We start from the raw sequence: 22214 nt of genomic DNA, 5'->3' as shown, positions 1-22214 counted from the left end.
CGCACTGAGCCTCCTCCCTTGTCTGGCGCCGTCACCCCCCGGCCTCTAGGACTGCCAGACTTCTCTCCCCCTTTTCGCGACCCGAAAGCCCAATGCAGCCCGGCTTCCCTCTTCCTCCCGACCGGTCGCCTCCTGCCTCTTCCACCAGCGGGGCCCCGGCGGGGGATTAGCTCTGGCGCCCTAATTCCCCCTCCCCCCAGTATCACTCAGCTTTCCATTCTTTACACAACCCTTGGCTTGCCTCCCTTCACCCGGCAGAAAAAGCATCACAGCTCCGATCGACCGGAGGGAGCTAGCTTCTTTTCTTTCTGCCACTTTCTTCGTGAAGCGAGGGGGAAATTATGGGCTAGGGGGCTTTTCTCCGAGTTTGAGAGACCTTGGTTAAACTAGGGAAGTGGGGGTGGTAGACTGAGATGATAGAGACGACCACGAGTTTTCGGTGCTGTTTGCTTTGGGTATTGTTCTGATACTTCCTCTTCTTTCCCGTTTAGTCTGTACTTTTGTAGCTCATTGTTTCTGGGAACTCTTAGACGTGTACAGGGTTTGAGGTTGGGACGAAGGTCTGAGAGACTTAAAATCCATTCAAGTCTCTTTGTCTCTAAGAACTCCACCTCTGGCGAGAGAGGTTTATAGTAATGGAATTAAGGAATGGGTGAGGAAATAAAACATCCGAAAGCGTCTTTAGAGAGTAGTCAGTGTCAGGAAGTGGTTCCTTTGGGAAGTGAAGTATCGTAGCTACAGGTGAATTACAGTAGTATAGTAATATACGGGAAGGTGTTTTGAGGGGATAAGAAAGAGAAAGAAACTACAGCAAGAAGAGTAAATGTTGCCTGGCCTTTTTTGGCAGAGAATCAGGCTGACCTGGGATCACTCACAGCTCAGTGTACATCTCACTTGGTGTTTTTCTTCATTTCCATTTGAAGGATGAAATTGTAAGACGGTGAGACAGAAGTTTCAGGAAGCTTGCCAACTAGTTGCAGAGGATGAAATTGTTACCCAAGGTCTTCAGTTTAGTCTATTCCTTGATTTCTTTTTATGCTTATGGGAAAAATATTTTAATTTGCCCGTAAAGATCAAGACAGGGAGTGTTGGGGAGAGTTTAACTGCAGAGCTACAGTGTTACTGTTGCAGGCCAGGAGTGGAGAAAAATCAAGGAATTGGTCTCCTTAGAGTCTTCCTATTTACCTTCATCATGGGAAGGAATTATTATAGTAGATATGTTTTGGTGTTTAATAGAATTTTATGTTGCCCTAGTGTAGAGAGACCCAGTAAACTTAATTTATGATGGTTTCCTATTCAGTACTACTGTAAAAGTCCAGACTGCCATTAAAATTACTGAATAGATATTTAGCACTTAACAGAAATCTTCAAAGGGAAACCCAAATGCTGAAGAATTGAGTGGAGGGTGGCCTTTTGCCATTACAGTCAGCTCTTTATCATTTTGCTATTCACTTTTAGGTTGTGTGAGTAATTGTTGGAAAGAGTTCTTTGTAGTTTGTGCTTTAAAAATGCATTGCTATATCCTGTTTTTGTAATTATCTTATATTTTAATTTGTAGTTTATCTGTACTGGTGGTACTAAAATAATAAGAGAATGTATTGCTTTCTTGAGCATGTCTGGGTCTTTAAAATAAATTTATTTATTTTTAATTTATTTTTATTTTTGCCTGCGCTGGGTCTTAGTTGCTGTGCGCGGGCTTTCTCTAGTTGTGGCGAGCGGGGGCTACTCTTCATTGTGCTGCGCAGGCTTCTCATTGTGGTTTCTTGTCTTGTTGCAGAGCACGGGGTCTAGGCACGTGGGCTTCAGTAGTTGCAGCACACCGGCTAGTTCTGGCGCACAGGCTTAGTTGCTCCGCAGCATGTGGGATTTTCCTGGACCAGGGCTTGAACCCATGTCCCCTGAATTGGCAGGCGGGTTCTTAACTGCTGTGCTGCCTGGGAAGTCCTGCAAGCATGTCTGTTTACCTTGATTGGTACAACTAAAGTTTTCTTAACGTGTCTAAGATAAAAAGGGAGGGAAAACTCCTTCTTCTGCAGTGTTTATTTGTAAACAAAAGGCTACTCTTATTATGAAGTGAAGTGTTCATGCTGAAATAAAAATGAGAAGGGACTGGAAATGATATGTGTTAATGAGTTTCATTGTCTGATGTTTCTTAAAGTCATTTACCCCTTAATGACCTAATTTACAGGTAATAAAGCAATAAACTTTGGTCTCTCATGAAGTAATAAACCTTGCTAATTCGTTGAAAACATTTTAAATGTTTACTTTCAATGGATAAAAGATGTAGATAAGATGAAGCAGCCTTTTCATATCTAAAATATTTACATTATTTTTTTAATTCTCAAAAATCACAGGTTTTTAAAGGACTGATAATTTTATGATTGTAAGCAGATAGCTCTGAAAATTTTTGTGAGTGCGGGAAATTTCTATAGCAAATATATAACAACTAATTTCAAATTAGTTATGGTTAATACAAAAAGTGAAAGATTGTTTTCTTGGCCACATTTTTTTATCTGGGCAGAAGATAACTAAAGCTTATTGTTTTTTATTTAATTCTTTAAAACCTTTTTTAGGGAATATTCTGTGTATTATGCTTTTGGATGTTGTAAGTGAAGGCCACACACTTTAAATCTCACACTCAGTGGTAGAGTTGTAGAAAAAAAAAATTTTAAGTTAAAATCAAGGGAGAAGAGTATCTGTTAGGCAGCTATGTAGTATCCTGTAGAATAGCCAAGTAGATGACTGTTGGATAAAAGAGTTTAAAAAAAGATATGGAGGTGTGAAAATTATTGTTGTTCTTTGCTGTATCACTTTGGCATTAAATCTGTACTATAATAACCCTTATAAGTTAACGTAATGCGTACTGAATTGTCTTAGTCTTCTAATTGAAATTCATTAAAATCCTTTTTTTTTTTTTTCTTCGGTACGCGGGCCTCTCACTGTTGTGGCCTCTTCCGTTGCGGAGCACAGGCTCCGGACGCGCAGGCTCAGCAGCCATGGCTCACAGGCCCAGCCGCTCCACGGCATGTGGGATCCTCCAGGACCAGGGCACGAACCCGTGTCCCCTGCATCGGCAGGTGGACTCTCAACCACTGCGCCACCAGGGAAGCCCCAAATACTTTTATATTACTTGCAGTACACTTTGTTTTGTGGCAAATTTTGATAATTTCCTTCCAAATTTAATAATGATTATTAAATATGTCCTGTATGCCAGGTGCACTGAGCTAGATGTCTTACCTTGGTTACTTCTAATTCTCACAATTCTCTTTTGAGGAAAGCTAGGGCCCAAGAAGTATTCAAGTTGCACAGCTAGTATTTTTGGGAGCCAAGATTCCAATCTGCAATTTTTTTTTTACTCCACTCTATCATTCTGCTCTGTTTTTAGCATAACATAGTATAAAAGCCCATAAAATGTGTGGAAAAGAGCTTTCCTAAAGTTCTTCATCCAGTATATTTTATTTTGCTTTTGCTATCGAGAGAATACAGCTATCCTTCTTTTTAAGTGCTGTAGCCAATGCTATCTTAACATAGTGAAATTAATGACAGACATGTGTAAATATCTAAGCTAGCCCTTGAATCCAAGTTTAGATTTTTTTCAGTTAGGACTCTCCACTTGTCATACTCTTAGTAGCTCCATTATGAGAATGTAGTATTATTGGAGGAAAAAATTCTTATTTGGGTTTATTAAAAAGTATAACTTAAAAAAAAAAGTTATAGTGGTAACATTCACTGACATTCACATACCATTTTACAGTTTAATCAGTCCCCGGAGATGTTAAGACTCACATAGCTAGGAAGTGATGAGTTCCAATTTGGGTATTTTGAATCCCTGTTCATTATTGTTTTTCATTATACCTCACTGCCTCTCTGATAAATCTGTAATACTACAGTTTGTATGATTAGGTTGTAATATTTCTTTACCTGCTTCATTTTATTGCTTCAATTTGTCCAAAATAAGAAAAATCATAAACTGTTCTGTGGCAGAAAGAAAATACTGCTTTGGGAGTTAAGAGAACTGGATATTAGATAACCTTGATTTTTGTCACCAACTAACTGTAGCTTTGGTCATCTCTTTTCACTTCTCTGGTTTGGTCATTTACCTCTTCTGTAAGAAAAGGGAGTTAGAATCAATTATTAAGGTTCCTTTTGTTCCAGATCCTATGAATCTGTAATTTTTGAATAAAAGCCGACCTTGGTCCTTTCTTCTGAAATAGCCACTCCAGTATTTTGTTAAAGTTTGTAGGCTCAGTCACACAGTACAGTTAAGACTGCAGTAATGACCCTTTTTCTCCCTTAAGGTTTTATCTTCTAACCTAAAGAACATTCTGCATAGTAAATAACCATATTTTCCAAGTTGGTGCATGTGGAAAATGTTATATTTTCCAGTGGGTGAGAGTCATTTGTGTCACTCTATTTGAAAGGCCTTGCAATGGGAAAGAGTACTAGTAAAACTAAGGAATTTTGTTTTTAATGCTTTAGAGATTGGTTTGAAAGCAATTATCTAACATTACTATAGAAAATCCAAATTAAAAGTCTGGGCTTTTTAGGCCCATTCAGACAATCTGTCCTTTTTTGAATAATGTTACTGATATTTCTTTATTGTATAATCATGGGTCCTTTTGAAGCACAGTACACTGTATCATGTACTTATATTGTAGTCATTCATTATTTAAAATAAACATATGTTTGTGTCTTGCTACAGTATATATAAGATAAACAGTTATGTATTGAAAATTATGCTTTCCATTAAGTCATTAAATTTTTTTAACTTGGCAAAAACTTCACAAGATGTATTGTTGATATTTAATCCTAGTTATAAGATGTGATCTATTTCTTTTTTAAAAAATAAATTTATTTATCTTATTTATTCATTTTTGGCTGTGTTGGGTCTTCGCTGCTGCGTGCGGGCTTTCCCTAGTTGCGGCGGGCAGGGGCTACTCTTCGTTGTGGTGCGCGGGCTTCTCATTGCGGTGGCTTCTCATTGCGGAGCATGGGCTCTAGGCGCACGGGCTTCAGTAGTTGTGGCACGTGGGCTCAGTAGTTGTGGCTCACTGGCTCTAGAGCACAGGCTCAGCAGTTGTGGCACACGGGCTTAGTTGCTCTGCGGCGTGTGGGATCTTCCTGGACCAGGGCTCAAACCCGTGTCCCCTGCATTGGCAGGCGGATTCTCAAGCACTGTGCCACCAGGGAAGCCCCGATGTAATCTGTTTCTACATTGAAGATTTTCATTCATTAAAGCAGTATTTCTGTTAGAAGTATCCACACTTTTAAAGTCATGTCTTCATGTTCTAGGCCTTTTGTCAGTTTTAGCTGTTAGTATTGGTGTTGTTTTTTAATCTTAATTTTAAAAAATCCTTCAATTTTCATCCTCAGAGTTGCCTCTTTTGAAATTTTGGTCTCATATTTCTTCTAAATTAATGAGTACTTTTGTTATTGCTAGCCCTTAGATTACTGTTTCCCAACTGGTGACAGATTGGAAACTAAATTAAAAATTTCAGTAATCTAACTAATACTGTGGTCTTGCAAGGGTATTTTTAGATGTCCAAAATAAAATATTCCGTTACACCAGGAGAATCCAAGGGAGGGAGGAAGAAGAAAGAATGCCCTTAAACTGACCAAATTTAGCTGCTTGTGCAGTTGTCTTTACACTGTTTTCCTATTTAATATCCCAGACTTAGTGAATTCTTAGATCAGACCCCTACCCAAAAATTACCTCAGAAAAATGAAGGCATCCACCTGTGGTTTTATAGTTTTATGTCTTAATGCACTTGAACCCATTTGATAAAAAGATTTTAACTTAATAGCAACTACAGTAGGTGGTGGTATTGAACTATGCAGTAGTATTTATGCTTGATTCATGTTGCTTTATTATATAACTTTAAAAAGAAAGGTATGTATTCAAAGGTAATAAATCCAAAACAGATTTGCATTAGCTTTTGAAGACTATTTCTGTTAAAAGAATGGCTTTGCTGGCTAGTTATTTTCAGCACATATCAAGTAACGATTTAGCAGGCATGTGATTTAAAGCTATAGGTAAGTAACCTATTTATTCCCGAATCATATTTCCTCCAATTTGATTTTATGATATTCTGTTGGCTTTAATAAGCCTCATATCTGACAGTTGTAATCAGGTGGAAATGTAAGTAATTTAATCCATTTTGCTGTCTTCTAAGTTGCTCTGAGGTAAAAGTCACCTATTAAAACATGGTAGACAAGGGTTTAGTCAGTTATGAAACATATATTGGCAATGTCTTCTGTCATTTTTATCCTTGATCCCAGGAATTTCTAGTAAAAAGTAAAAAAAGGGAAATAGAACACTGAAAGTAAATAGTAAATTGATTTTATGCATTACTTTGGTGCTAAGACAGAAATCATATCTAGTAACAAGGAGGTGAAGGTTGGCAATATATCGAATGCCTGCCCAGTTTTATATAATCAAATGTAAAACCTATTGTGATATTTGTTGGTGAGTGTAACTTTCTGATTAACTGAAGGATGCAGGCAGATATAATTTCACGATCATTTATTTATTTATTTTTGATTTATTCTGCTACTTTATTTTTATATAATATTTCCTACATGACTTAAAGAGTTATAAATTAATTATATTTTAACAAGAGTGGATAATTATGGGTACATGCACAGACAAAACTCAAGAATTCAGAGTCAGACTGTGGTTTATTCCCTATCTTAGAATTTGTAGCCAAGGGTTTCTTTGTTTTTTTTTCCCCACCAAGAAGAAATAGATATCTCGGGGACTGAGAAAGTGGGAGATCTCTGCTGACATGAAAAGAGTTGTACTTTCAGAATGGGTTAGAACAACAAGGGGTGCATATACTAACTCTTCATGATCATTCAAAAGTAAAAAATGGAAAAGCATTCTCAGTTTTACTACAATTTACAATAATAAGAATATGCCATAGGTATAGCTATTCTAAGTACTTTTTTTTTTTTTTTACTATATGCAGTATGAAGGTATTTATGTGGCAGGAGGGACAGGCCAAAAGAAAGCAGTAAATTTCTAGATTAGGGCATGTTTTTAAATGTAGAGTACCTCTTCTTTTATGCTTTCTTTCTGTCATCCTTGGTTGACAGCTTAGGCCCTGGAAAGGTCATCGCCAACTGCCTGTGTCCTGAATTGCAGTTACCAGCGAAGAGCCAGATTTGTTTTGTTCTTTGTTTTCTTTTTTCCTTTTTTGAGGTGGGTGGGGTGAAAGGAAAAAAAAGAGAAGGGATTTGCAGTTCCTTGAAAATTAACAGTTAAAAAAATATATTTCTGAAGAACCTAGGGGCAGGACAGGAATAAAGATGCAGACATAGAGAATGGACTTGAGGACACAGGGAGGGGGAAGGGTAAGCTGGGACGAAGTGAGAGAATGGCATTGACATATATATACTACCAAATGTAAAATAGATAGCTAATAGGAAGCAGCCGCATAGCACAGGGAGACCAGCTCCCTGAGAGCACCTAGAGGGGTGGGATAGGGAGGGTGGGAGGGAGATACAAGAGGGAGGGGATATGGGGATATATGTATACGTATAGCTGATTCACTTTGTTATAAAGCAGAAACTAACGTAACAGTGTAAAGCAATTATACTCCAATAAAGATGTTAAAAAAAAGAGAAAATTAACAATTTAATATTAACTATAAATGTTAGCTGCAAGGTTTTCCAGAGTTTTTTGTTAGAATACGTTATCCATTTTTTTGTCATCTTATTTTTTGAACTAGATCATCTATGTACTTTAATGTTCTAATTTTGAAATTAATTTGAGTAAGGAGAGGACGGAAACATTAAGATGGGACTTCCCTGGTGGCGCAGTGGTTAAGAATCCTCCTGCCAGTGCAGGGGACATGGGTTCGAGCCCTGGTCTGGGAAGATCCCACATGATGCAGAGCAACTAAACCCGTGCGCCACAACTACTGAGCCTGTGCTCTAGAGCCCGTGAGCCACAGCTACTACTGAGCCCACGTGCCACAGCCACTGAAGCCCACGCCCCTGGAGTCTGTGCTCCGCAACAAGAGAAGCCACCACAATGAGTATCCTGCGCACCGCAATGAAGAGTAGCCCTGGGGCTTCCCTGGTGGCTCAGTGGTTGAGAATCTGCCTGCCAATGCAGGGGACACGGGTTCGAGCCCTGGTCTGGGAGGATCCCACATGCCGCAGAGTGGCTGGGCCCGTGAGGCACAATTACTGAGCCTGCACGTCTGGAGCCCGTGCTCCACAGCAATAGAGGCCACGATAGTGAGAGGCCTGCGCACCGCGATGAAGAGTGGCCCCCGCTTGCCACAACTAGAGAAAGCCCTCGCACGGAAACAAAGACCCAACACAGCCATAAATAAATAAATAGATAGATAGATAGATAGATAGATAGATAGATAGAGTAGCCCTGCTCACTGCGACTAGGGAAAGCCCATGTGCAGCAACAAAGATGCAATGCAGACAAAAAATAAGATAAAATAAATCAATTAATTTAAAAAAAAGAAAATGAAAACGTTAAGATGATGTCTTTAGGATTTTACAGGGGGAAGTAACTTCTGAACTATGAAATACACGTGTTTGTATATTACATACACATACACGTGTGTATCTATGTGACCTTGGGTTAATTGCCTTCTGGACCCCACTATCTGAACTCTAAGGTTCCTTCTCACATGGAAATTCTGTGATTCTCTGTAAATAAATCCCCCAACTTGCTGTGAGTTAGATATTAGATATTCAATTTATTGCCAGTGTTCTTACATTTCTTTGTTTTTAACTGCTGTTAAACACAAAACACTTACTTAGCCTTTGTGACCTGAACCTATATTCTGCTTTGGATTCCTGCTTGTTTTTGCCCTGAATTTTGATAAAAATGGAGGTGGGCACTGGCAAAAGAAAAAGACAAAAAGTATGGTATGTGTATATACCACAAGTACGTGTAAACCATATGTACATGTATATGTATATACAGCTATGGTGTATCTGTCCAAATGACCTTCGCCAAGGGAGTGAGGAATGGATATGATTGTGTGATATCCTGGAGTTTAGGGTGTTATGATTCAGTTTTTAATATTTATGGAATTTATGTATTTATATATAGAGAACCTATTTAAGAGCATTAGCTTTGAAGTCTTGAGTTTGAACCCTGGCTGGGAAAAAGTGTATTAAAAGGAAAGAATATAACTAATGATCTCTTTTCATCTGATTCAATTTTATATATCAGGTTTATTGAACAGGAACATCTATGAATTTTAACCAATGTAGTTGAACAGTAATTAACAGTGTTTCAATTTGGAGTTTATACTGTAACCATTATTGCATTCATTGTTAGGCAAATGTGGATATATGTCTCCTAAGATGAGAATCTGGAACTAAATTGTAAGTTGACATTTAAAACAGTCAGCTTTTACCCCAGAAACTGGTCATTCTTCCATCTCTGATTTGTAGAAAATAAAGCTATGGCATGACTGAACATGGACAAGTAAGTAGGGATGCATTTATTTTTTTAAAAGAGCACCGCATTGCTAATACCCTTTCCCCACACTCATCCTTATCAGTTTATTTGGAAAATTATTTACATGTCCTTCATTTGAAGACACTCACGTTGCAAAAATCACATCATAACTTACTTCTGCAACCCGTTTGTAGGAAGGAAACATGATATATTTTGGAAGTATCCTTGGATAAGTTAAAGCATTTATTTAATAATGTAACTTTCCTAACATTATCATGAATGGTAACTTCAGGAAAATAAAGGACTTTATATTCAGTGTTCTTAGTCACAGCTGACTGGAGTTATACAAAAACAGCTTCCCAAATCTAGATCTACACAACAACAAAAAATGCAGTTTTACTGAGGTCAACACGTTCCTTAAGAAAGAAAAATTGTATTTAGATTTTTTGCCTCAGAAGGTGGATTATAGGCCCTAAATGGTCCAGACAGAAAAGTTTGGCCTATAGGAATCAAGAACTCAAGGGGCCTAATGTTGACAGTACGGTGAACTCAAACTGAACGCTGGGGAAAACCACTTACTTCTCTGTCTTTACAGCTCTAAAATAAGATTTCCAATATCTATTTCCCTGTCTTAATACAAACTGGATTAATGTTAAAGATTAAACCTAATATAATGTTGTATGCCAATTATACCTCAATAGAAACAAAAAAGATTAAACCTAAAACCTCTAGTACTCCCTGAGTTAAATGGGTATTATTAAGGAGAAATAAATGAAACTAAATTTAATTTATGGCAACTGAATTCCATAGTAGAGATAAATAAGTAACAACCTGAATGTCTAATCAGAATCACCAGTGAAGTTTGTTGTACAGTACTAATCCCTTGAAACACTGGGATAAAGAGTACAAAGTTAACTTGTATTTGCAAGCTGGGAAATCAATTTACATACCATAGATTTGCCATTATAAAACCAATATCTCTTCCTAAGTTTATATCCTATCCTAGATGTTTCAGCCCTAGAAACAGGAACAATATTTAATGTATAGCACCTAAAATACAGTTCTTTTACAACTTGTACATTTTACATGAATCAGATACGTTCAGTTTTACTAATGAAACCACCACACCACACTACAGCCTCTCAAACTACCAAGAACAAATATGTCTGGGAACTCAGCAAAGCTTATCTGACCTTGTCCGGGGCACAGAAAATCTCATTATAGAAAACCAGGGCGGGCTTCCCTGGTGGTGCAGTGGTTAAGAATCCGCCTGCCAATGCAGGGGACACGGGTTCGAGCCCTGGTCCGGGAAGATCCCACATGCCGTGGAGCAACTAAGCCCGTGTGCCACAGCTACTGAGCCTGAGCTCTAGAGCCCGTGAGCCACAACTACTGAGCCCGCGTGCCACAACTACTGAAGCCTGCATGCCTAGAGCCCGTGCTCCGCAACAAGAGAAGCCACTGCAGTGAGAAGCCCTCGCACCTCAACAAAGAGTAGCCCCTGCTCGCTGCAACTAGAGAAAGCCCCCGCGCAGCAACGAATACCCAACACAGCTAAAAATAAATAAATAAAATAAATAAATTAAAAAGAAAAAGAAAACCAGGGCATGGTATTGATAGTTCAGTTCTGTTCAGATTTTATTTAGCACCAATATGTGTCAGATATTGATAGGTGTTAGAGGTACGAAGCTGCTCCAAAGCATTGTCTTTTCCTCAGGGAGTTTGTTGTCTAGTTAAGAAGAAAACTGCATGAGAAAAATAATTTAGTGGGTTCTGGTAAATGCAGAGATAGCTATATGGGAGCGTGATAAGAACCAATTTCATGAAAAGCATTCATACTTTCTGTTATCCTCATACTGCTTATATGAGACGCATTACGTTTTACTTAGTGCTTTTAAAAGAAAAAATCCATTGAGGCTGCTTTTAAAAAATATTAGCACTATACTGTCAGGTGTAAGAATTTATTTTTTTAATAAATTCATTTTTTATTTATTTATTTTTGGCTGCATTGGGTCTTCGTTTGCTGCACGCAGGCTTTCACTAGTTGGGGCGAGTGGGGGCTACTCTTCGTTGTGACATGTGGGCTTCTCCTTGCAGTGGCTTCTCTTGTTGCAGAGCATGGGCTTTATGTGCGTGGGCGTCAGTAGTTGTGGCACATGGGCTCAGCAGCTGTGGCTTGCGGGCTCTAGAGCACAGGCTTAGCAGTTGTGGCGCACCAGCTTAGTTGCTCCGCGGCATGTGGGATCTTCCCAGACCAGGGCTCGAACCCGTGTCCCCTGCATTGGCAGGTGGACTCTCAACCACTGTGCCACCAGGGAAGTCCAAAATTTATTTTAAAAAGTACAGGTATGAATTACTTATACTTATCTGTACCAGGGACAACCAAGGGAAAAGAGGTATGTTTTCATTAGTAATTTCTTTGGTTTTACTGGTACATCTTTAGGGAAACAAAACAGTGGGACTACTAATGATAGAGCTAATCAGAGTAACTGCTCTTCTCTAAAGCTGGACATTTCTCAGAGATGTAAGCAGAAATTAAACAGGGTTAGAAGAAGAGTAACAGGAAAGTAACACTTTCACCAGTAATTCCAGGAATTAATTATATAGTAGGTAGTTATATACATATTGTTCCATTTGTTTTTAAAGCAAAGAATAAATTTTGTTAAGGAATTTATGAATGACTGAATAATACTGACCCTCATTTATGGAGGGCATCCTGCTAACCTTCCTTTAGTAGGGCAGATATTTTGAACTGCCTTAAATAACCACTTAATATAGTGTTTTACACATTAAAGAGCATGTTCCCATTTATGATTTCATTTGAACTTAAAAAAAAATCTTGTATGTTAGGTAGGGGATATTTTTCTGCTATTTTATAGGTAGGAAAGCAGATACTCTGGAAGGCTGTTATTTTACCAACATTAAATAGCTGAGTATAAAAGCCGGAACTTTAATCCAGTTGACTTGAAGTTTCTTATACTTGCCTCTAGGGCATGCTGACTGAGAATATTTTTTTTTGCTTGCTTGCTTTCTTTTTCTTTCTTTCTTTCTTTTTTTCTTTCTTTCTTTCTTTTTTTTTTTTCTTTCTTTCTTTCTTTCATTCATTGGAGTATAATTGCTTTACAATGTTGTGTTAGTTTCCGCTGTACAGCGAAGTGAATCAGCTGAGAATGGGTTGTTTTTTTAATTTTATTAAAAAAATTTTTTGGGGCTTTCCTGGTGGTGCAGTGGTTGAGAGTCCGCCTGCCGATGCAGGGGACACGGGTTCGTGCCCCAGTCCTGGAAGATCCCACATGGTGTGGAGTGGCTGGGCCCGTGAGCCATGGGTGCTGAGCCTGCGAGTCCGGAGCCTGTGCTCCGCAATGGGAGAGGCCACAGCAGTAAGAGGCCCGCATACTGCAAAAAAATAATAATAATTATTATTATTTTTTATTTTTATTTTTGGCTTTGTTGGGTCTTTGTTGCTGTGCACGGGCTTTCTCTGGTTGCAACGAGCAGGGACTACTCTTCATTGCAGTGCGCGGGCTTCTCATTGCAGTGGCTTTTCTTGTTGTGGAGCACGGGCTCTAGGCGCACAGGCTTCAGTAGTTGTGGCACATGGGCTCAGTAGTTGTGGCTCGCGAGCCCTGGAGCGCAGGCTCAGTGGTTGTGGCTCATTGGCTTAGTTGCTTCGTGGCATGTGGGATCATCCCAGGCCAGGGCTCGAACCCATGTCCCCTGCATTGGCAGGCGGATTCTTAACCACTGCACCACCAGGGAAGCCCCGAGAATGGGTTGTTGTGAACAGTTTACCCATTGTTATTCTTTTGATCTATAGCAAGTATTTATAAGATGTTTGGTTAGGGTTGATTAACACTTGAGTTTGTGGCGAAAGAATTGAGCAAAGTTAATTTTGTGGGGACTGCAAAACATGGGCATTGAACCTGTACTTTGGCTTACTAGCCAACTTAAGTAACTCTTAAACAGCCATGAACAAATATTCTGGATAAATCACGCTAAGTTGTAAATTCCTTTCAGATACCTATGTAATAAATTACATTTGTAGCAAAAGCTGTTAGTGTATCATTCATATGTTGAATAAAACTGATTTGATTACCTTCTTTACTATAATTCTTCCTCATGAGAACTAGGAGTGAGATACTAAAAGTTTTATAATAAGTATTTGTAGAATCTTGAATATAAGTTTATAAGGCTTCATGTTCAGCTTCTTTGCAAGTTTTGCTCTTAGGCTTGATGTATAAAGTCTGGGCAGCATTTTACTCAATTTATCATAATATATTATTAAAGATGAAAGGTAGCAGTATACCACTGTTGAGTGAAAAATAGTAAACATTTAGGATATAGTATTTTATGAATAAACAGACATGTCTAGATAAAGATCAAGTAGGTTTAGTAGAATAAAAAAAGTTTAATATCAGAAAGAATACCAAGAAGCAATATTATCATCTTCTAGAGTGTTTAAATTATTTAAATAATCTGAAATTTGCATTAAAAATGATCCCATCCATAAAATTCACGCTGTTCTGGAGTTATGGCCAAGATCTATCTGACCCTTCTAACAGCTATCAAATATATATTTATATGAAATGTGTGATAATTCACTACATTACCTTTTTAGTCTTGTCTATACTATATACCTACCTAGGATCCAGTTTTATTTTTCTATACTTTACATGTTCTGGCTGTTGTCAAGTGACTGGGGTCTTGTCGGTATTTCCAGTAACGATATTGTTTCAGAGATGAATTAACAAAATGAAAAACTACAGGATTCAATTCAACATTAGGCTGGGAACCAGGGGAGAATATATATGCTCCACATTATCCTTTTTATTTTTTTAACATCTTTATTGGGATATAAATGCTTTGCAGTGGTGTGTTAGTTTCTGCTTTATAGCAGAGTGAATCAGCTATACATGTACATATATCCCCATATCTCCTCCCTCTTGGCATCTCCCTCCCACCCTCCCTATCCCACCCCTCTAGGTGGTCACAAAGCACCGAGCTGGTCTCCCTGTGCTATGCGGTTGCTTCCCCACTAGCTATCTATTTTACATTTGGTAGTGTATATATGTCCATGCCACTCCACATTATCTTAATTGGAAATAATGTTTTTCTCTTGTGGAATTAGGCCTGGATACGCATTCAAGTTGAAGGTGCATAGCCAGCCAAATATTATTTGTAAGTAGTTGTTTTGCTTAACGCCAGTGGTACTAAAAAGGAAATGATCAAATTGAAATCTAAGTAAAACTTAACCAAGAATTAGCCTAGTAAACTTTCTTGTAGCTTTTATTTACTGTGGCTGGGTTGGACTATGGCTTATTAAATGGCATGCAGTCTCCGTGAAGTGTACCATTATTTTAGACAAAGTCAGTTTTAGCATCATCTGCTTTGGCCGTCCTAAAGTAGCCTCAGATCTCTCAGTTTAATGTGTTTCAGGGACGTGTCTTTCTTCTGCCCACTTGTATTTTGCAAAAATAAGACAGTTATAGGCCTACGATTTAATTTGGGACTGGTAATGGGGGTTAAATTAAGTTGTTGCTTTAGTATTTGTTCTTGGAAGAGAAGTTAAATTATAATTTACTATGCACCTTAAAGTGAGTTTCAAGTGAAAAGCAATTCCTCCATCTCTCTGTTCTCTAGAAGAACAATTGTTAACTGTTTAATATGTATCCTTTTAAAAATTATTTATCTATTTAATATGTATGGATATGTTCACGTTTTATGATCAAGCAAAATTATGCTGGACATACAGTTTAGAAACTCGCTTTTTTCTTCTTTTAAAAAATTATAGTAAGTTTTAATTTATATAAGAAATATGTGGATACATTTTTATTTAAAAATTAAAACATTTTGAGTATGATAATTCCTTTTTATACTGCTCATAATCCTGATCCTCTCCACCTAAAGAGATAAGGGCCAGATAAACAACAAGATCCTACTGTGTAGCACAGAGAACTATATTCAATATCCTATGATAAACCAAAATGGAAAAGAATTAAAAAAAAAGAATGTATGTATATGTATAACATATACACATTGCTGTACAGCAGTAGCTAACACAACATTGTAAATCAACTATACTTCAGTAAAAAATTAATTAATTTAAAAAGGGGGAAACCAAAAAAAAAGAGAGATAAGGACCAATTTTAAATTTGATGAGTGTCCTTGCAAGTCTTTTTCTGTGCTTTTACATAGCCTTAGTTTTCTGTGTGTGTGTTTATGTAAGTTGCCTCATACTGTATCTGGCATTCGGAAATTTTAACTACGATATGTCTTAGAGGTCTGTTAGATATATTTCTTTTCACAGTTACATAATATTCTATTATATGAATATTCTAGTTTGTATAGCTAGCTATTAATTAACCTTTAGGTTTTCTCCTTTGCATCACAAACACAAATGCAATGAATGTTCTTATATATGTGCAAGTGTTCCTTTATGTTAAATACCAAGAAGAGGGTTTTCTGGGTCATAGGGAATATATGATTATTAAGTTTATCAGATATTGTCAAATTGCTTTCCTAATTTATGTTTTGGCCCATAGTGTGTGAGTGAACTTGTTTCTCCACATCTTTACCAACATGTGATGTTTCCCAACTTTAAAGTTTTTCAGTGATAGAAGGAAAATTGTGTTTTATTGTATTTTGTATTTCCCTCATTACTACTGAAGTTGAGTATCTTCTTGTTTTAGTCTTAATGTTTTAAGTCGGGGGTCGGGGTGGGGTCGGGAGTGGGGAGCATGGGAGAGCAGGGCAGGTCATAAATGGACTTATTGGCCGTTTTGCGCTCTGGATTTTATTCTGACAAGGGAAGCCATAGGGATTTTTGAACAGAAGAGGAACATTCAGGCTTTGAAAGGATCACTCTTGCTTTGTAGAGAAGTGGTATATATATAACTGGTGTTAAGGGTTCTTGGAGTAATTCAGAAAAGTAATAGTGGTATCTTGTATGAAGTTGATTGTGATGGAGGTGTAAGAAGTAATTGGATCCTGGATATATTTTAAAGGTAGAAATGATAGGATTTACTGTCATTAGGAACCTATAAAGTTGGTGTATTGATTTTTGTGTATTCATTTTTGTATCCAGTTAGCATGCTCCGAGCTGCAAATAGTAGAAAACCCTTTTAGTGGCTTAAAGAATAAGGTGTTCCTTATCTCACATTATAAGGAGTCAAAAGCAGAGCTTTTACCAGGATTAAGAGCCTTGGTTCAGAGAGGTGGTTTTCAAACTTCAATTTGCTTGGAAATTGAAAACTGGAAAAATTGAAAACTGGAAAACTGGCAAATCACCTGGGCCCATGAACTTGCATTTCTAAGATATATAAAGGTGATGCCTAAATGAGTACCACACTTTGGGTAACACAGACTTGGAGCCTAATAATTAGGAGGACTTTAGGGTTTGAGCAAAACAATGGAACCATACTGACTGGGTTCAAATCTTAGCTCTGCTATTTCCTATCTATTTTAAAATTTCAGGTATATTGATCTCAAGGGGCTTTTTTGTTGTTCTTTTCTAATTTTATTGTGTTACATATAAGTGTATTAGTGGTTTATGATAACAGGTGTTTTTTTTTTAAATTTTATTTATTTATTTATTTGGCTGCGTTGGGTCTTCCTTGCTGTGCGTGGGCTTTCTCTAGTTGCAGCGAGCAGGGGCTACTCTTTGTTGTGATGCATGGGCTCTAGGCGCTTGGGCTTCAGTAGGTGTGGCACGCAGGCTCAGTAGTTGTGGCTCGCGGGCTCAGTAGTTGTGGCTTGCAGGCTCTAGAGCGCAGGCTCAGTAGTTGTAGCGCACGGGCTTAGTTGCTCTGCAGCATGTGGGATCTTCCCGGAACAGGGCTTGAACCCGTGTCCCCTGTGTTGGCAGGTGGATTCTTAACCACTGCAGGCAGGCAGGTGGATTCTTAACCACTGCGCCACCAGGGAAGTCCCGTGATAACTGGTTTTTGAAAGTTTCTTTGTGGCCAAGTACATCATCAGTTTTTGTAAGTGTTCTGTGTTGGAACAAAGTAAGATTTTGTTTATTGAATGCTTGGTTTGATGTGGGGAAAAAAAAATCACAGACACAAAATTTTAAAATTAGACTGCCTTTTTAAAGGGTGCATTGTAGGAAGGAAGAAGAGAAGTACTTACCAGTCAGAGACTGGAGACCAGAATACCCCGTTTTCTTAACATTTCTTAAAATTATGGTTTTTCTATTTATATCTAAATATGAAATTGTGATGGATCAACACAGGAGGCAAGCCTCAGAACCCTTAAGAAGACTCTTAGGTAGAAGAGGGAAAAGCCTAATGATGAACCCTAAATACAAAGGGGACCTCATATTTCTGACTTACAACATTTTAAAAAGTCAGTTTAAACTTGGAAAACTTCAAAAGGGCTGATGACACTTTTGAAAGGGATCATACTGTTTGTCCAATAAAACATTAAGGATTTATTATTTTATTAGAGTCTTACCAATCCCTAATTACTGACATGCAGTACTGTCGAATTATGGCAAAGCTAAATTTTTATCAGTTCATATTTTGGCTGAGATTGCTATTTAAAGCTGTGTGACTTTGGAATACATTTAATCTCTGCACCTCAATTTTTTAATTTAGGAAATGGAGACAAAATAGAATCTTTCTATCCAGGGTCGTTGTAAGAGTTACATGATATATAAAGTGTTTACAAGGCCGCAAGGTATACAATATACATTCAGTAAGTTTATTGTTATTATTTGACTCAATTCATTACACATATCTCTTAGATCAAACTTGTAATATGTGGTATTCAAATCCTCTAGGTTTTTATTAACTTTTTGTCTATTTTGTCTCTCTTTTGTCCCCTAATTAATTAATTAATTTTGGCTGCGTTGGGTCTCTGTTGCTGCACACTGGCTTTCTCTAGCTGTGGTGAGCAGAGGCTACTGTTCGTTGCCGTGTGTGGGTTTTTCATTGCAGTGGCTCCTCTTGTTGTGGAGCACAGGCTCTAGGCATGCGGGCTTCAGTAGTTGTGGCTCGCGGGCTCTAGAGTTCAGACTCAGTAGTTGTGGTGCACGGGCTTAGTTGCTCCACAGCATATGTGATCTTCCAGGACCAGGGATTGAACCCCTGTCCCCTGCATTGGCAGGCGGATTCTTAATCACTGTGCCACCAGGGAAGTCCCTATAGATAATTTTAACTCTCTACCTTATAACTACCCTTATTTTATTTTATTTTTTTTTTTGCGGTACGCGGGCCTCTCACTGTTGTAGCCTCTCCCGTTGCGGAGCACAGTCTCCGGACGCGCAGGCTCAGCGGCCATGGCTCACGGGCCCAGCCGCTCCGCGGCATGTGGGATCTTCCTGGACTGGGGCACGAACCCGCGTCCCCTGCATCTGCAGGCGGACCCTCAACCACTGCACCACCAGAGAAGCCCTCTCCTTCAACTCTTAATGATTTTTTCCTTGAATTAATTTTATCTAATAATATTGCTGTAAAGTCATTTTATTTTTGAGTATTGGGCTTACTTTGGGTTCTCACATTCTAGATTTTGGACTGGTAGTTCTTTATACTATTTTTTGCTCATCCGTGCTTTAAAAAAATCTACTATTATTATTGTCATTATTTTTAATATTTCACCAGAGTTTTTAGTGGTCCTTAAAAGGTTCATTAAAATAATCTGGTCCATTACTCCCAAAAGCAGGAGAAGTACCTGGTTCACTTTTCTTCTTCTGAAAGTAGATCCTTTTAAAAAGGTTCTTTTACCGTGGACCTAAGTGGTGAACTTACCTAATTACTTATGTGTGGAAACATCTTTTTTTCCTCCTCATTGCTAGGGTCATCTAGGGTGGGCTGGGTACAAAGTTCTCAGTTGCAGTTATTTCCCCTGAGTACTCTAAAGATATTTCTCCATCATCTTCCAAGTTCTGTTGTTACTGAGGAGAAGTTTCCTGTGAATTTATTTTTATCTTTCTTCTTCAAAGAGCTTGTTGAGTACACATTTTTAAATTATATTTTTTATTGAGATATAATTCACATTACAAGAAAGTTCTCTTTTTTATAGTATACAATCCAGTGGCTTTTAGTATATTCACAGATATGTGCAGACTATCACCAGAGTCAATTCTGGAACATTTTCTGCACTTCAGAAAGAAACTTGTACCCTTTATCCATCACTCCTTATCCCCTATCACTCCCTTGTTCTAAGCAACCACTCATCTGCTTTCAGTCTCTGTAGATTTCTCTTTTCTGACTTTCATATGAATGGAATCATATAGTATGTGGTTTTTGTGACTGGCTTCTGGACTTTGCATAATGTTTTCAAGGTTCATCCATGTTTTAGCATGTTTACCTTTTTATGGCTGAATAATGCGTTGTATGGCTATACCACATTTTGTTTATCCATTCATTTATTAACAGGTATTTTGATTGTTTCCACCTTGCGGCTGTTGCGTATAGAGCTGCTATGAATATTCTTATGCATAAGTATGTGTTTGAAACCTTTTTTCAGTTCTTTTGGGTATGTACTTAGGAGTGGAATTGCTGGGTCATGTTGTAATTCTATGTTTAACGTTTTGAGGAAGTGCCAAACTATTTTCCACAGCAGCTGCCCATTTTGCATTCCCACCAGCAATGTACAATGGTTCAGATTTCTCCATATTCTTACAGTTATTCTTTTCCCTTCTTTTTTCTTTTTCTCAAATTATAATATCCTAGTGGGTATGAGGTGGTATCTCATTGTGGTTTAGCTTTGTATTTCCCTAATGACTAATGATGTTGAGCATTTCATGTGCTTGTTGGCCATTTGTACATCTTCTTTGGAGAAGTGTTTATTTATATTCTTTGTACATTTTTAAATTGGGTTATTTGTATTTTTATTGTTCAGTTGTGAAAGTTCTTTATTTTGAATACTAGACCCGTATCATATAATTTGCAAATGACTTCATTGCATGCTTTGTAATTTTTTGCTGAAAGCTGAACATTTTGAATATTAAAATATAGCAACTCTAGAAATCACATTCCCTCCCCTCCTGGGTTTGTTGATGCTGCTTATTGTAGTAGTATTGTTTGTTTGTTTAGTGTCTTTTTCTGAACTAGTTCTATAAACTCTATTCTTTGTCGTGTGTGGCCACTGAAATCTCTGTTCTATTAGCTTAGTAGTCAGCTAATGATTGTACAGAGATTTCCTTAAACATCTGGAACCAGAAATTCTCTCAGTCTTTGCTGAGGGGCTTCTTGTACATGTTAGGGCATGCCTTCAGCACTCAGCCAGGCAGTTTACAATTATGCCTTAGCCTTCACTTCCTGTTTCTGCAACGCCTCAAGATCAACCAGAAGTGACAGCTTAGGGTCTTCTCAGGTTTTTCCTGAGTGTGTGCACAACCTTGGGCATGCATGTGGCCTTCTAGATTCCCAGGATATAGGAGCTTTTCAGTACCGTTATGGACATCTCATTCTCTAGCCCTTTCCCCTCAACCTCTTTGGTTAGTCTATTGTTTGCCCCAATTGTTATCTGTTCCTTAGGCAGCAGTGACTAAAACATTTGCCTGTAAATGTTTTGAACAAAGTGGAGTAATTTCTTTAGCACTAGGCCCCTTTTGAGTTGGGCAAAATAAAGACAAGCCTTTTGAGCTGATCTTCCAGGGAGCAACCAGACAGGTCAAGACAAATCATTACAATACTTTGAAAATGAGATATGTTCTGGTTCCTCAGTTACCAGCAGTGCGGGCTGTTATTTTCAAGATAGTGCTACTGTAAATGTGGGGATTGGGGTAACTTAAAATGCCTCAAAGCTCTCTGTTCTTACTGAGATTCAGCCTTTGTTCTTGAATATACACTCCGTGGACTGTTGCAAGCCTTCGGTTAGTTTCTGAAGTTCAAAAATATTTGATTTTGTCAGTTTTTTGGTTACTTTTATGGGGAGGTGGGATTTCAAAATTCCTTATTCCACCATTTTTGCTGATGTCACCTCTGAGTACGCTTTTGATCTGAGGTTTTAGAAGAAACCCAATTCTGGCTCCCTAATTTTGAAATACTCCAATTATACTAAAAATGTACTTTCTCAATTTCTAATTTTTATTCTGCAGAAGAGTGACCACAACCACTAGTTTGGCCATGTCGTCTCCTAATCATTTTTACGTACTACTTATTTTTAACCACTACAGTTACTGATGATGATTAATTAATACAGTGAATTTGAGTGGTTATTGTCTTTGTCCTATATTATAGAAAGGTATCTTGAGATAGCAGCTTAGATTCTATCCATTTCATTTGAATTCATCTCCTCAGTGTAAACTGAATTATTTTCAATTTTAGGTTTATAGGATGTATAATTAGCTTTTATTTTTTTAATAAATTTATTTAGTTATTTTTGGCTGCATTGGGTCTTCGTTGCTGTGCAGGCTTTCTCTAGTTGCGGCGAGCGGGGGCTACTCTTTGTTGCGGTGCGCAGGCTTCTCATTGTGGTGGCTTCTCTTGTGGAGCACGGGCTCTAGGCGCGTGGGCTTCAGTAGTTGTGGCACGTGGGCTCAGTAGTCATGGCTCGCAGGCTCTAGAGCACAGGCTCAGTAGTTGTGGCACACGGGCTTAGTTGCTCCATGGCATGTGGGATCTTCCTGGACCAGGGCTCGAACCCGTGTCTCCTGCATTGGCAGGTGGATTCTTAACCACTGTGCCACCAGGGAAGCCCCTAATTAGCTTTTAAAATTCCTAGAGCATGCAGACAAAAAAACAGAACTGGTGATAATGACCCAATGTATTGCAGAGGAAATTTGACAAGGGAAAACAACATCTTAGTTATAAGATTAATTATAATCTGG

General features: G+C 38.2%; 1 protein-coding gene across 2 annotated transcripts in view; it reads left to right on the top strand.

Annotated features, from left to right (window-relative positions):
* Positions 1 to 22214, top strand: part of FBXL20 (F-box and leucine rich repeat protein 20) — a 111546-nt gene that overhangs the window by 319 nt on the left and 89013 nt on the right. The gene's annotated exons all lie outside the window — the stretch shown is intronic.

This window comes from Stenella coeruleoalba (genome assembly GCF_951394435.1).
Source record: "Stenella coeruleoalba genome assembly, chromosome: 19".
Classification (NCBI taxonomy): Eukaryota; Metazoa; Chordata; class Mammalia; order Artiodactyla; family Delphinidae; genus Stenella; species Stenella coeruleoalba.
The sequence above is the reverse complement of the archived record's forward strand: the minus strand, read 5'-3'. Positions and strand labels throughout refer to the sequence as shown.